This window comes from Aegilops tauschii, chromosome 4, assembly GCF_002575655.3.
Source record: "Aegilops tauschii subsp. strangulata cultivar AL8/78 chromosome 4, Aet v6.0, whole genome shotgun sequence".
In the NCBI taxonomy this organism is placed as follows: Eukaryota; Viridiplantae; Streptophyta; class Magnoliopsida; order Poales; family Poaceae; genus Aegilops; species Aegilops tauschii.
Window position 1 is genome coordinate 487244165 of NC_053038.3, and position 12461 is coordinate 487256625.

Genomic DNA, 12461 nt, shown 5'->3' on the forward strand with positions numbered 1-12461 from the left:
CACGGCCGTGTTATGTGTGCTTACAGCTCAAGATGCCGGGTCACAATGGGACCATTACGGTTCACGGCAGCCGGAAGGTGGCCTTGGAATGTGAGGAAGGCGATGCAGCTTATGCAGAATCTGTTTGTGCAACGGAGGAGTTGAAGTTTTACAAAGACAATGTTGACCCAACAGATATGACCTCTCTGAAAAAGCCGACTACGGAAAATGAGCCGGCGATGAAATTTAAGTCGGCTGATGAAACTAAGCTCGTTGATTTTGTCCCAGGAGATTCATCTCAGCAGTTTAGCATCAGTGCAAATCTGGATCCGAAATAGGAAGGCGCGCTCATCGAGTTCATCCGTGAGAATAGGGACATCTTCGCATGGAAACCTTCTGACATGCCAGGTGTACCTAGGGAACTCGCTGAGCACACTCTCAATGTTGATCCGAAATTTAAGCCGGTCAGACAGTTCCTTCGGCGGTTTAATGAAGAGAGGCGGAAAGCCATTGGTGAAGAGGTGGCTCGGCTCTTGGCGGCCGGGTTTATTGTTGAAGTCTTCCACCCAGAGTGGTTAGCTAACCCGGTGCTCGTACTCAAGAAGAACGGCACTTGGCGGATGTGTGTAGACTAGACGGACTTGAACAAGGCGTGTCCGGCTGATCCTTTTGCCCTTCCCCGTATTGATCAAATTATTGATGCTACGGCCGGTTGTGCGCGTTTAAGTTTTCTGGACGCTTATTCTGGATATCATCAGATTAAAATGGTGGTTAAGGACCAGGAGAAGACGGCGTTCATCACTCCCTTTGGAGCCTTCTGCTATGTGTCCATGCCCTTTGGACTCAAGTGTGCACAGGCGACTTATCAGCGTTGCGTGCAGAACTGTCTTCATAAACAGATTGGGCGCAATGTTCACGCCTATGTGGACGATATTGTGGTTAAGTCCATAAAGGAGGAAACCCTGATAGATGATTTGAGAGAAACCTTTGATAATCTCCGGGTCTACAAGATGATGCTTAACCCGGCCAAGTGTGTCTTTGGTGTTCCCGCAGGCAAACTCTTGGGTTTTTTGGTTTCTGACAGAGGCATTGAAGCTAACCCAGAGAAGATCAAGGCCATCACCTCCCTGGCTAAGCCGGCGTGTATAAATGACGTTCAGTGCTTGGCGGGTCGCATCGCTGCATTAAGCCGGTTTATAAGCCGTCTGGGTGAGAAGGCCATGCCATTATATCAGTTGATGAAAAAGACTGATAACTTTGTCTGGAATGATGCAGCTAATACAGCCTTCGAGGATTTGAAGAAGCAGCTGGCAGAGCCTCCAGTCCTTGCTGCTCCGGTTGATAAGGAGCCCTTATTATTATATGTAGCGGCGAACACACGAGCCGTCAATGTGGCTATTGTGGTGGAGCGCAAGGAGGAGGGTAAGGAGCATCCGGTTCAGCGGCCGGTTTATTATGTCAGCGAGGTGCTCATTGAGTCCAAGCAGCGGTACCCGCATTGGCAGAAGCTTGTGTATGGTGTGTTCATGGCAAGCCGGAAACTTAAGCATTATTTTCAGGGTCATCCCATCATTGTCGTCAGTTCTGCCCCTCTTGGTGATATCATTCAAAACAGAGAGGCCACAGGGAGAATTGCTAAGTGGGCTATAGAACTTGGACCCCATGGTCTCAAATACGTGCCACGCACTGCTGTTAAATCTCAGGCCTTGGTGGATTTCATCAATGATTGGACAGAGTCGCAGGTGCCCGAGCGGAAGCCGGATAACACATATTGGACTATTTACTTTGATGGGTCCAGGCAGTTGGAGGGCTCGGGGGCCGGAGTCGTGTTAGCTTCTCCTAAAGGTGACAAGTTCCATTATGTGCTACAGTTGCTGTTTCCTTGTACTAACAACGCGGCTGAGTACGAGGCCTTGCTCCATGGTCTTCGGATGGCTAAAGAGATGAGCTTAAGCCGGGTAAGGTGCTTCGGCGACTCAGACTTGGTGGCTCAACAAGTATCAGGGAAGTGGGATTCCAAGGACCCTCTCATGGCGGCTTATCGCCGCGAGGTTGATGCCATTGCTGGGCATTTTCAGGGTTACCAGGTGGAACACATCGACCGCAGGAAGAACGAGGCGGCGGATGCTTTAAGCCGGCTAGGCTCTCAGCGAAAGCCGGTGCCGCCTAACACTTTCCTGGACGTCCTGTATAGCCCTTCTGTTAAGTTGCCTACAGAGGAAGACTTGGCTGTCCCTGACCCGGAGGCACGACTGGTGGCGGCTCTCCATATCATACCAGACTGGACAATGCCGTATCTGGCTTACATGACCCGGGGCGAGTTGCCCGAGGATGAAACCTTGGCCAGGCAAATAACCCGGTGGGCTAAGTCAATGATTGTTATCAATGGGGAATTGCATCACCGCAGTGTGACGGGAGCGTTTCAGCGTTGTGTTTCCCCTGAGGAAGGTCAAGAAATCTTGCGTGAGGTTCATGAAGGGGATTGTGGCCATCACGCCGGCTCAAAGTCTCTTGTGGCCAAGGCTTTTCTTCATGGTTTCTATTGGTTGACGGCTCATGCTGATGCAGAGGACTTGGTTAGTAAATGTGATGGTTGCCAAAGGTTCTCGCGACGGGCTCACATACCGGCTCAAGAGCTGAGGATGATCCCAATTACTTGGCCCTTTGCGGTCTGGGGGCTTGATATGGTTGGGCCTTTCAAAAGGTCCAAGGATAAGAAGACCCACCTTTTGGTGGCAGTTGACAAGTTTACCAAGTGGGTTGAAGCGGAGCCCGTTAGCAAGTGTGATGCAGCCACGGCGGTTCAGTTTATGAAAAAGGTGATCTTTCGCTTTGGTTTTCCGCACAGTATTATCACTGACAATGGCACCAATCTCTCCAAAGGCGCCATGGAAGAATTTTGTCAACGAGAGCATATCCGACTTGATGTTTCCTCAGTAGCTCATCCTCAATCCAATGGTCAAGCTGAGAGAGCTAATCAGGAGATTCTGAAGGGCATCAAGCCCCGGCTTTTGGTCCCTTTGCAACGAACGCCGGGTTGTTGGGTGGAGGAGTTGCCCTCCGTGTTATGGAGTATCAACACTACTCCTAACAAGTCTATGGGCTTCACGCCTTTCTTCATGGTTTACGGGGCAGAAGCAGTCCTCCCCAGTGACATCCGTCATGACTCACCACGAGTGGCGGCTTATGTTGAGGTGGATAATGAGCAGGCGCGCCAAGATGCTCTTGACTTGCTGGACGAACAGCGTGATGTGGCAGCAGCCCGTTCAGCGATTTACCAACAAGACCTGCGCCGTTATCATAGCCGCCGGGTTAAATCCCGGGTCTTTCAGGAAGGGGATCTGGTGCTCCGGCTTATCCAAGATCAAACTGATACGCACAAACTATCCCCGCCTTGGGAAGGGCCCTTTGTGGTCAGCAAGAACTTGCACAACGGGTCGTATTACCTCATTGACGTCCGGGAGCACAAAGATTCACGTAAGTCGGAGGAAGAGACCCGTCGGCCGTGGAACATAGCTCAGCTTCGGCCTTACTACACTTGAGCCACCGGCTTTCATAATGTACATATTTCTCTCAGCCATGTATATATTATGATAAAGCAATAAAGCAGGACCGCTGTCCTTTTTCTCCTCCAAATGTGCATGTGTTTTCTTTGCAAGATCAACATGGTAACTTGAAGGAGGATCCGGCTCATGATCGTATTCGAATCTAGCCGCAGGTAATAAGGTCACTTGGGGGCTTCCTGTTCAAACATGGGTCGTATTCGAACCAAAGAGAACATAGCTGTCGATACCCATTTGATTGGCAAAGTGCCGAGCTCATTGGGAGGTTTTCTCTGATCATATTTGAATCATAGTTTAACCCCTTTGAGAACCAACGTGGATCGTATTTGAATCAGCGTCGTTAAACAATTCTTAAAATCACTTGGGGGCTTCCTGTTCAAACATGGGTCGTATTCGAACCAAAGAGAACATAGCTGTCGGTACCCTCTTGATTGGCATCGCCACACCCACTGGGGGCTATATGATCGTATCCGAATCTTAGCTTAACCCCTTTGGGCCGGGTCTCTGGTCGAATTCGAACCGGAAGCCCCCAAGTTCTTCTGCTTTATCACAAGATTTCTCTGATTATGTCAAGGTGTGTACAGCCAGGTCTCGCTTGGCCGGTTTAAATTTTGATTTCTAGTGTTGTTTCGGCACAATAGGTGTCATTAAAACAGATACACCAGAGTTAAGGTACCACCCTTCTTACCCGGGTTATCTAAACCGGAAAGGCGCTGGCAGGCCGCTAAGTGCGTCATCACGGCTATATTAAAGACATGATTAAGAGTCAATCTTTTTGATTCATATCCGGGTTATATATCTAAAACCGATGATTCTCAGCGCGGTAAGCCGCCCAGAGACTTGTGATTTGTCCTTGTATGCAGGATAGTTCAAGGCAATTATTTGAGACTAAGGAGAATGAATGACCCGGAGAAATATCAAAGAGACAACTTCAATAGGCTTCAGCATTCAATATGTGCACGATGGCACGGCAAAGATAAACTGTTGCACCTACTCTATTACAAGACTCATCGAGTCCAAAAGGGTGGAGCATTGTTTGGTAAACCGGCTGCAGAAGTTAAGACGCTTGCTGGGTGGAAGTCTCCGACTCATCTCTTCCTTCTCCTCCGGCTGTCCCCAAGGTCTGGAAGGTCGACGACTTCCAGTCGATCCCGCTCAGCGCTTCGAATTGGGCTTCCTCGTCAATTAACCCGGCCGGGTCAATCTCCGGGGCAAAGGTGTGCTGACGAGCCGGCGGAATTAAACTCAGAGCTTCATAGCGAGGGGTTGGAATCCTCTGATTTTCCGCATTATAACCCGGCTGGTACTTGGTCAGATCCGTGTCGTTTCCAATAAGAGCCGCCACCGGGCGCACGATCTTCACGCAGGCGGCGAAGTCTTTTTGGTCGAAAGTCGTGCCATCCTCCTTCAGACTTGGATAGCCGAGGGCGATGTCTGCCGGGTCTAGCTCCGGCAGGAAAGCCTTGGCCCGGCTCAGCGCGGCGATCGCTCCGGATCTCGCAGAGGCTCGTCACAGCTCTTGGATACGTTGCGGAAGGACGGCGAGCCGGCGAAGAACCTCCGCCAAGTGAGTCGGCACCTCGTTGGATAAGGCTACCACAGCTAAGGCACGTTGTGACCCGGTGTAGAGTTGCTCCACCAGGGTGTACACGGCCTTTAGCTTGGTTACCACACTCTGGTTGAGGTTGGCACTTCTGGAACCTGTTTCATAGAGCAGGACAAGCCGCCGACCAGGGTGAGTTATGAGGCATTAAAATTTAAATTGAATAAAAGCCGGTGGATGACTTACCAAAGATTGCAGCAACCATTTGAGACACTTGGCGCTTTAAGCCGGAGAGTTCGGCCGTCTTCTCTGACAGGGCCCTCTCCGCCTGATCAGCCCGGTTCACCAATGCGGCCTTTTCTTCGGCCCACGCTTTTCGTTCAGCGTCAAACTCTGTCTTCAGCTTCTCTTGTGAGGCGATGCTGGACACGAACTTGGCATTTGCCTTCTGGGTCTCCATCTCTTGCATCTTCAGCCGGTTCTTGAGGTCAGCGAGGTCAGCCTCAAGTTTCTTGCCAGCAGCCTGTATAAATGTCCGGGTTATGAAATGCACAGTTGCTATACAAATTTAAAGTCCCAAGTGTTTTCCAAGCAAAGACACTTGGCACTTGGGGGCTAATGCATGTTCAATGTTTCTATTTACCAATTTCCGGTTCATGGAAGCAAGCCGGAAGATAAGTCCCAAGTGTTTTCTAAAGCAAAGACACCTGGCACTTGGGGGCTAATGTGTATCGAAGGCTCTTATCTACAAATTACCGGTTTAATTTGTAAAGCCGGAACTTCAGTCTACAACATATTCAATCATAAGTTGTTGACTTAAGGGCTAGCATGGTAAAAGTAACTAGGCAGTAAGTAAGAGGACAGAAGATAATACCTCAGATTTCTGCTGGATCTGGGTCACCATGGCAACCTCTGGGTCCCGGCTCTTGTGCACTTGGTTGATGTAGCCGGAGACAAGCTCTCCGATGCTCAGGTTGGCATAGTCAGTTAGATCCAGACTGACCCGGTGGGGCTGCAGTACTTCCCCCTTGGCAGAGCACTTGGCCAGTGCCGTAGGCCTCCCCGGCTCAACGAATTCCGTCCGGGTGATTTCCACGTCCGGTTGATTTCCACGTCCGGGTCATTTGTTGGCTGAGCCGAGCCGGAGGCCTCCGGGTCAGCAGAAGCTTCTACAGGTGCCTTGTCGATTGGAGCGGTGGCTTCGGGGGCGGAGGCAGCTGGCGGTTCTTGAACCGTCACCTCCGGTTCAGGCAAATCCGGCTCTCCGGCCGACTTGGTTTTCTTCGCCCTCTTGGTGAGCTTTGCCTGGGCACTGAAAGAATAACAAAGGTTAGTACAAAAAGTATGAGCAAAGATCAGAACAACATGAGATGGTTATCATTACCCGGGCACGGTCTTGAAAGTTGGCAGATTCGACTGCATAGAATCGCCGGAAGAAGGGGAAGTCTCCTGATAATTTGAATCAGAGGAATTAAGCGGTTGGCGTATAACACCCGCAAAAGGATGAAAAGGGTACAATTTTGTAGTCACTCGGTCCGACGTTTCCTTGATGCATCAGGTAACCCGGAGGAGAGGTCAGCGTCCTTGTTGGTCCGGGTATGCCGCCGGCTTTCATGAACCTGTCGCTTCAAAATAAATTGAGGATCTTGGTAAGCTAAAGGATGGGAAAAGCTTACTTTCCGGGTTACTCTTCGGGTTTTCGGCCGTGGCAAGGGCTCCGAGTCGGAGGAAAGTATTGTTACCTCTTCAACCACCGGGTTACTGGCTCCGGTGTCCTCCTGTTGATAAACAGCATTGATAAGGCGGACAAACTAAAGCAACAAGTATAACAAGAGCTTACAGGTTTAGGAATTACCTCAGACTCGGAGCTGTCACTCAGCTGCAACAGCTCCGAAGCAGTGGGCCTACTTCCCTTCTTACGGGGAGCGGCTTTCTTGGTGGCTTTCTTCGCCTTTCTGGCCTTTTTGGCGGCGTCATGGTCATACTTGACCCGCCAGAACTTGTCATCAGCCTGAAAAATACAATGATGAATTTTTAAAACGGTTCAGATGAAAGTTATATGCAGGAGAAGATAAAATGTTAAAGTCAGCGGCTTACCGCTGGGGCTGGGTTGGTCTTGCAGAAGGGGGCTAACCCGGTCCTCCCGCAGTCTGCCAGGGTCTCGTTCAGAAGAGCGTTGGTCATATCTTCTGCAACGTCTTCAGGAAGATCGTTGCGGCTGTGTCTCTGAGGGTCATCCTTTCGGCCTGTGTACTCGCACATTAAGCCGTGGCGGCGGCTCAATGGGATCACCCGCCACGATATCCAGACCCGGACCAGATCGATCCCATTCAGACCATTGCCCAGGAGAGCCTTGATCTTGTTGATGGTGGGGAGCAGAGGTTGGCGCTCCGCTCGAGTCAGCTTGTCTGACAGTGGGTGAGTCGGCTCCAGACGCGAGGGGCGAAAGCCGGGCAACGGACTCTCGTCAGCCGGCGACGTGTCTTGGCAGTAAAACCACGTCAGATTCCAGTCCTTGGGATGGCTGGGCGGCTCTGCGTAAGGGAAGAGGCAGTCCCTACGCCGCTGGATGGAGATGCCACCTAGCTCCAGACTTGGCCCATTGGCGCACTCATTCTGACGGTTCAAGTAAAAAAGCTCTCTGAAGAGCAGCAGACTAGGTTCTTCTCCAAGGTAAACCTCGCAGAATACTTGGAAGTTGCAGATGTTGGACACTGAGTTGGGTCCTATGTCCTGAGGCCGCAAGTCGAAGAAGTTTAGAACGTCTCTAAAAAACTTTGAGCCGGGCGGTGCGAAGCCCCGGCTCATGTGATCCGCAAAAATCACTACCTCCTCGTCCTGTGGCTGGGGTCTCTCTTCTGACGGGTCAGGGGCACGGTAGGACATGACGTCCTTCTTGGGCAGATATCCAGACTTAACAAAATCTGCTAGTGTCTCACTGGTGACATTGGACCTCATCCAGTTGCAAGTGATGGAGGCTTTGGGAGCTTTGGGAGGCATGGTGAAAGTCGGCAGTCTATGACAAAAAGGAAAACGTCCGGATTAATTATAAGCCGGGGGAAATCTACAGCTCAAAGTCAAGGTGGCGGCTTATGAAGGGGACTAATGGTATATACCTAAGTACAGCGGGTTATTTAAGCCGCAAGGGTATTCAGAATAATTTGATTGTCTACGGTCTTATCACAGCCAAGCCGGAGGATTCTACGGAGCATGATTTTCTTTAACCCGGAAGGTTCTATGGCGTGTGGTTTCTTTAAGCCGGAAATGTAAACTGCCGTGATTCAATGGTTGCAGTTTTTTACTAAGTGTGGTAAAACAGGTTTCACACTTTGCAGTAACTATTTCGGATCAAAATGGTCGGGCGAAAGAAACGTTTCTAGACCTAGAAACAGAAGCGAGGGAGTTCTTGGGCTCGAACAAGGCTCCTATGCAGTAAAAAGAGGGTTGCTTGCATGTAAAATGGGTGCTAAACCGTCACCGCAATAGTTCTATGCAGGTCTAAGATCAAAAGGAGGCAGTAAAAATCAAATCTACTAAGGCCCGCGATGAACTACGAGGAACACGGATGAACTACTCGAACCCTACTGCAGATCTGTTCTACAGGGCAGAAGAAACTTACAGGGGCTGGTGAGTCGCGGAGGTCGTCGCGTTTCTCTGGTCAAATCAGGGTGATGCAGCGGCCTGAGCTGGTGACGACGAGAAGACCCGCGGCGGCGGCGGCAGCAGAGCTTGAGCAGGGGAGCAGTGGCGCGAGGAAGAAGACGAAGAAGAGAGAAGTGGCTGAAAGCCCGTCGGGCCGGCCTATTTATAAGGGAGAGCTCATAAGTGGGCGCGAGAATCAAGGAGACCACGGCGTGGTTATCTCCTCACGAGACGCCTCGATTTTCGGGATGACAGTAAATGTAAAGATCCGTTGCGGATCTGGCAGAGTAAAAAACGGGCTTAATGGAAGATGACGTCACGGCGGATTATCCGGAGTCCAAAGGATGACGTCACGCCGGGTTATGGTCTTCACACAATTGTAAGTCGGCGATTTTCTGTCGAAGGGATTGAAGATTGACATGAGTCGGCTCAAATCAATCTGGGGCCTAATGTTGAGGATATGGACCTTAGAGTCACCCGCCAGGAGGGGCCGGGTTACTCATATGGTCGTTGCCAGAAGCCCGGAGCCAAGCTTGAAGACGATGGGCCAGAGATCGGCTTAAGACCCGGATATGGCTTAAGGCCCGTAGTTACAATGCTTATTATGGTAGAACTTGTAGTGTAAGGCAAGAATAGTTAAGAGTCCGAGCCGGACACTCTTATGAGCCGGCCGGGACTCTGAGAACTGCTGGGCGTCAGCCTCCCTATATAAAGGGACGACCCGGTAGCGGTTTAGGGACAAGAACGACCTCGACGAAAGCCAGGCATAGCAGTTAAGCTCCCTGGTCATCGAAACCCTAATCAATACCACCGCAAACTGGACGTAGGCTTTTACCTTCACCGTAAGGGGCCGAACCAGTATAAACCCTCGTATTCCTTGTCCCACTTAACCCCTTCAAGCTTCCTAGTAGCGATGGCTCCACGACTAAGTCCTAGCTCGAGGACATCTGCCGTGACAATTCCACGACATGGCTCTCATAATAGATTCATAAGGTAATTTTATCTTCTTTCTAGGGAAGTGTTCCATGCCTTTCCTTAACGGAAATTGGAATCTAATATTCCCTTCCTTCATATCAATAATTGCACCAATCGTTCTAAGGAAAGGTCTACCAAGAATAATAGGACATGAAGGATTGCAATCTATATCAAGAACAATAAAATCTATAGGCACATAATTCCTATTTGCAATAATAAGAACATCATTAATTCTTCCCATAGGTTTCTTAATGGTGGAATCCGCAAGGTGCAAGTTTAGAGAGCAATCATCAAAATCACGGAAACCTAGCAAATCACACAAAGTTTTTGGAATCGTGGAAACACTAGCACCCAAATTACACAAAGCATAGCATTCATGATTTTTAATTTTAATTTTAATAGTAGGTTCCCATTCATCATAAAGTTTTCTAGGGATAGAAACTTCCAACACAAGTTTTTCTTCATAAGATTGCATTAAAGCATCAACGATATGTTTAGTAAAAGCTTTATGTTGACTATAAGCATGTGGAGAATTTAGCACGGATTGCAACAAGGAAATACAATCTATCAAAGAGCAATTATCATAATTAAATTTTTTGAAATCCAAAATAGTGTGTTCATTAATATCTAGAGTTTTGATCTCTTCAATCCCACTTTTACCAATTTTTGCATCAAGATCTAAAGACTCCGAATTTTTGGAACGCCTTCTAGGTAAAGGTGGATCATATTCAGTCCCATCATTATCAAGATTCATATTGCAAAACAAAGATTTAATAGGGGACACATCAATAACTTTTAGGTCTTCATCTTTATTTTCATAGAAACTAGAAGAACACGCTTTCACAAAATCTTTCTTAGCACGCATCCTAGCGGTTCTTTCTTTGCACTCATCAATGGAAATTCTCATGGCTTTGAGAGACTCATTGATATCATGCTTAGGTGGAATAGATCTAAGTTTCAAAGAATCAACATCAAGAGAAATTCTATCAACGTTCCTAGCCAATTCATCAACTTTAAGCAATTTTTCTTCAAGCAAAGCATTGAAATTCTTTTGCGAATTCATAAACTCCTTAACACTAGTCTCAAATTCAGAAGGCATCTTATTAAAATTTCCATAAGAACTGTTGTAGGAATTACCATAATTATTAGAGGAATTACTAGGATACTGCCTAGGATTAGAGTTTCCTCTATACGCGTTGTTACCAAAATTATTCCTACAAAAAAAATTCACATCCATAGATTCATTATTATTCTCAATCAAGGTAGACAAAGGCATATCATTAGGATAAGAAGAAACACTTTTATTAGCAAATAATTTCATAAGTTCATCCATCTTTCCACTCAAAACATTAATTTCTTCTATCGCCTGCACTTTTTTATTAGTGGATCTTTCGGTGTGCCATTAAGAATAATTAACCATAATATTATCTAGGAGTTTAATAGCTTCTCCTAAAGTGATTTCCATAAAAGTGCCTCCCGCGGCCGAATCTAAAAAATTTCGAGAAGCAAAATTCAATCCGGCATAAAAAATTTGTATAATCATCCATAAATTCAAACCATGTGTAGGGCAATTACGTATCATTAATTTCATCCTCTCCCAAGCTTGTGCAACATGTTCATGATCAAGTTGCTTAAATTCATAATATCGTTTCTAAGAGAGATGATCTTAGCGGGAGGAAAATACTTAGAGATAAAAGCATCTTTACACTTATTCCAAGAATCAATACTATTTTTAGGCAAAGACAAAAACCAAGCTTTAGCACGACCTCTAAGCGAAAAAGAAAATATCTTCAATTTAACAATATCATTGTCCACATCTTTCTTCTTTTGCATATCACACAAATCAACGAAGCTATTTAGATGGGTAGCGGCATCTTTCATGACAAGATTCAACAAAGCGGCATTAATTTCACAAGATTCAGTATCGGTAAGAGTAGCAATCGGAGTGCTAAGAAAATCATTGTTGTTGGTATTGGTAAAGTCACACAATTTGGTATTATCTTAAGCCATCGTGACAAGCAAGCAATCCAACACACGAGCAAACAAGAAGCAAGGGAAAAAAGAGGCGAACGGAAAAGAGAGGGCGAATAAAACGGTAAGGGTGAAGTGGGGGAGAGGAAAACGAGAGGCAAATGGCAAATAATGTAATGCGGGAGATAAGGGTTTGTGATGGGTACTTGGTATGTTGACTTTTGCGTAGACTCCCCGGCAACGGCGCCAGAAATCCTTCTTGCTACCTCTTGAGCACTGCGTTGGTTTTCTCTTGAAGAGGAAAGGGTGATGCAGTAAAGTAGCATAAGTATTTCCCTCAGTTTTTGAGAACCAAGGTATCAATCCAGTAGGAGGCCACGCACGAGTCCCTCGCACCTACACAAACAAATAAATCCTCGCAACCAACACAATAAAAGGGTTGTCAATCCCTTCACGGTCACTTACGAGAGTGAGATCTGATAGATATGATAAGATAATATTTTTGGTATTTTTATGATAAAGATGCAAAGTAAAGAAAGCAAAATAAAAACGGCGACAGAAATAGCTTGTTGTCGGGAGATTAAATATGATGAAAAATAGACCCGGGGGCCATAGGTTTCACTAGTGGCTTCTCTCGAGAGCATAAGTATTACGATGGGTAAACAAATTACTGTTGAGCAATTGACAGAACTGAGCATAGTTATGAGATCTAGGTATGATCATGTATATAGGCATCACGTCCGTGACAAGTAGACCGACTCCTGCCTGCATCTACTGCTATTACTCCA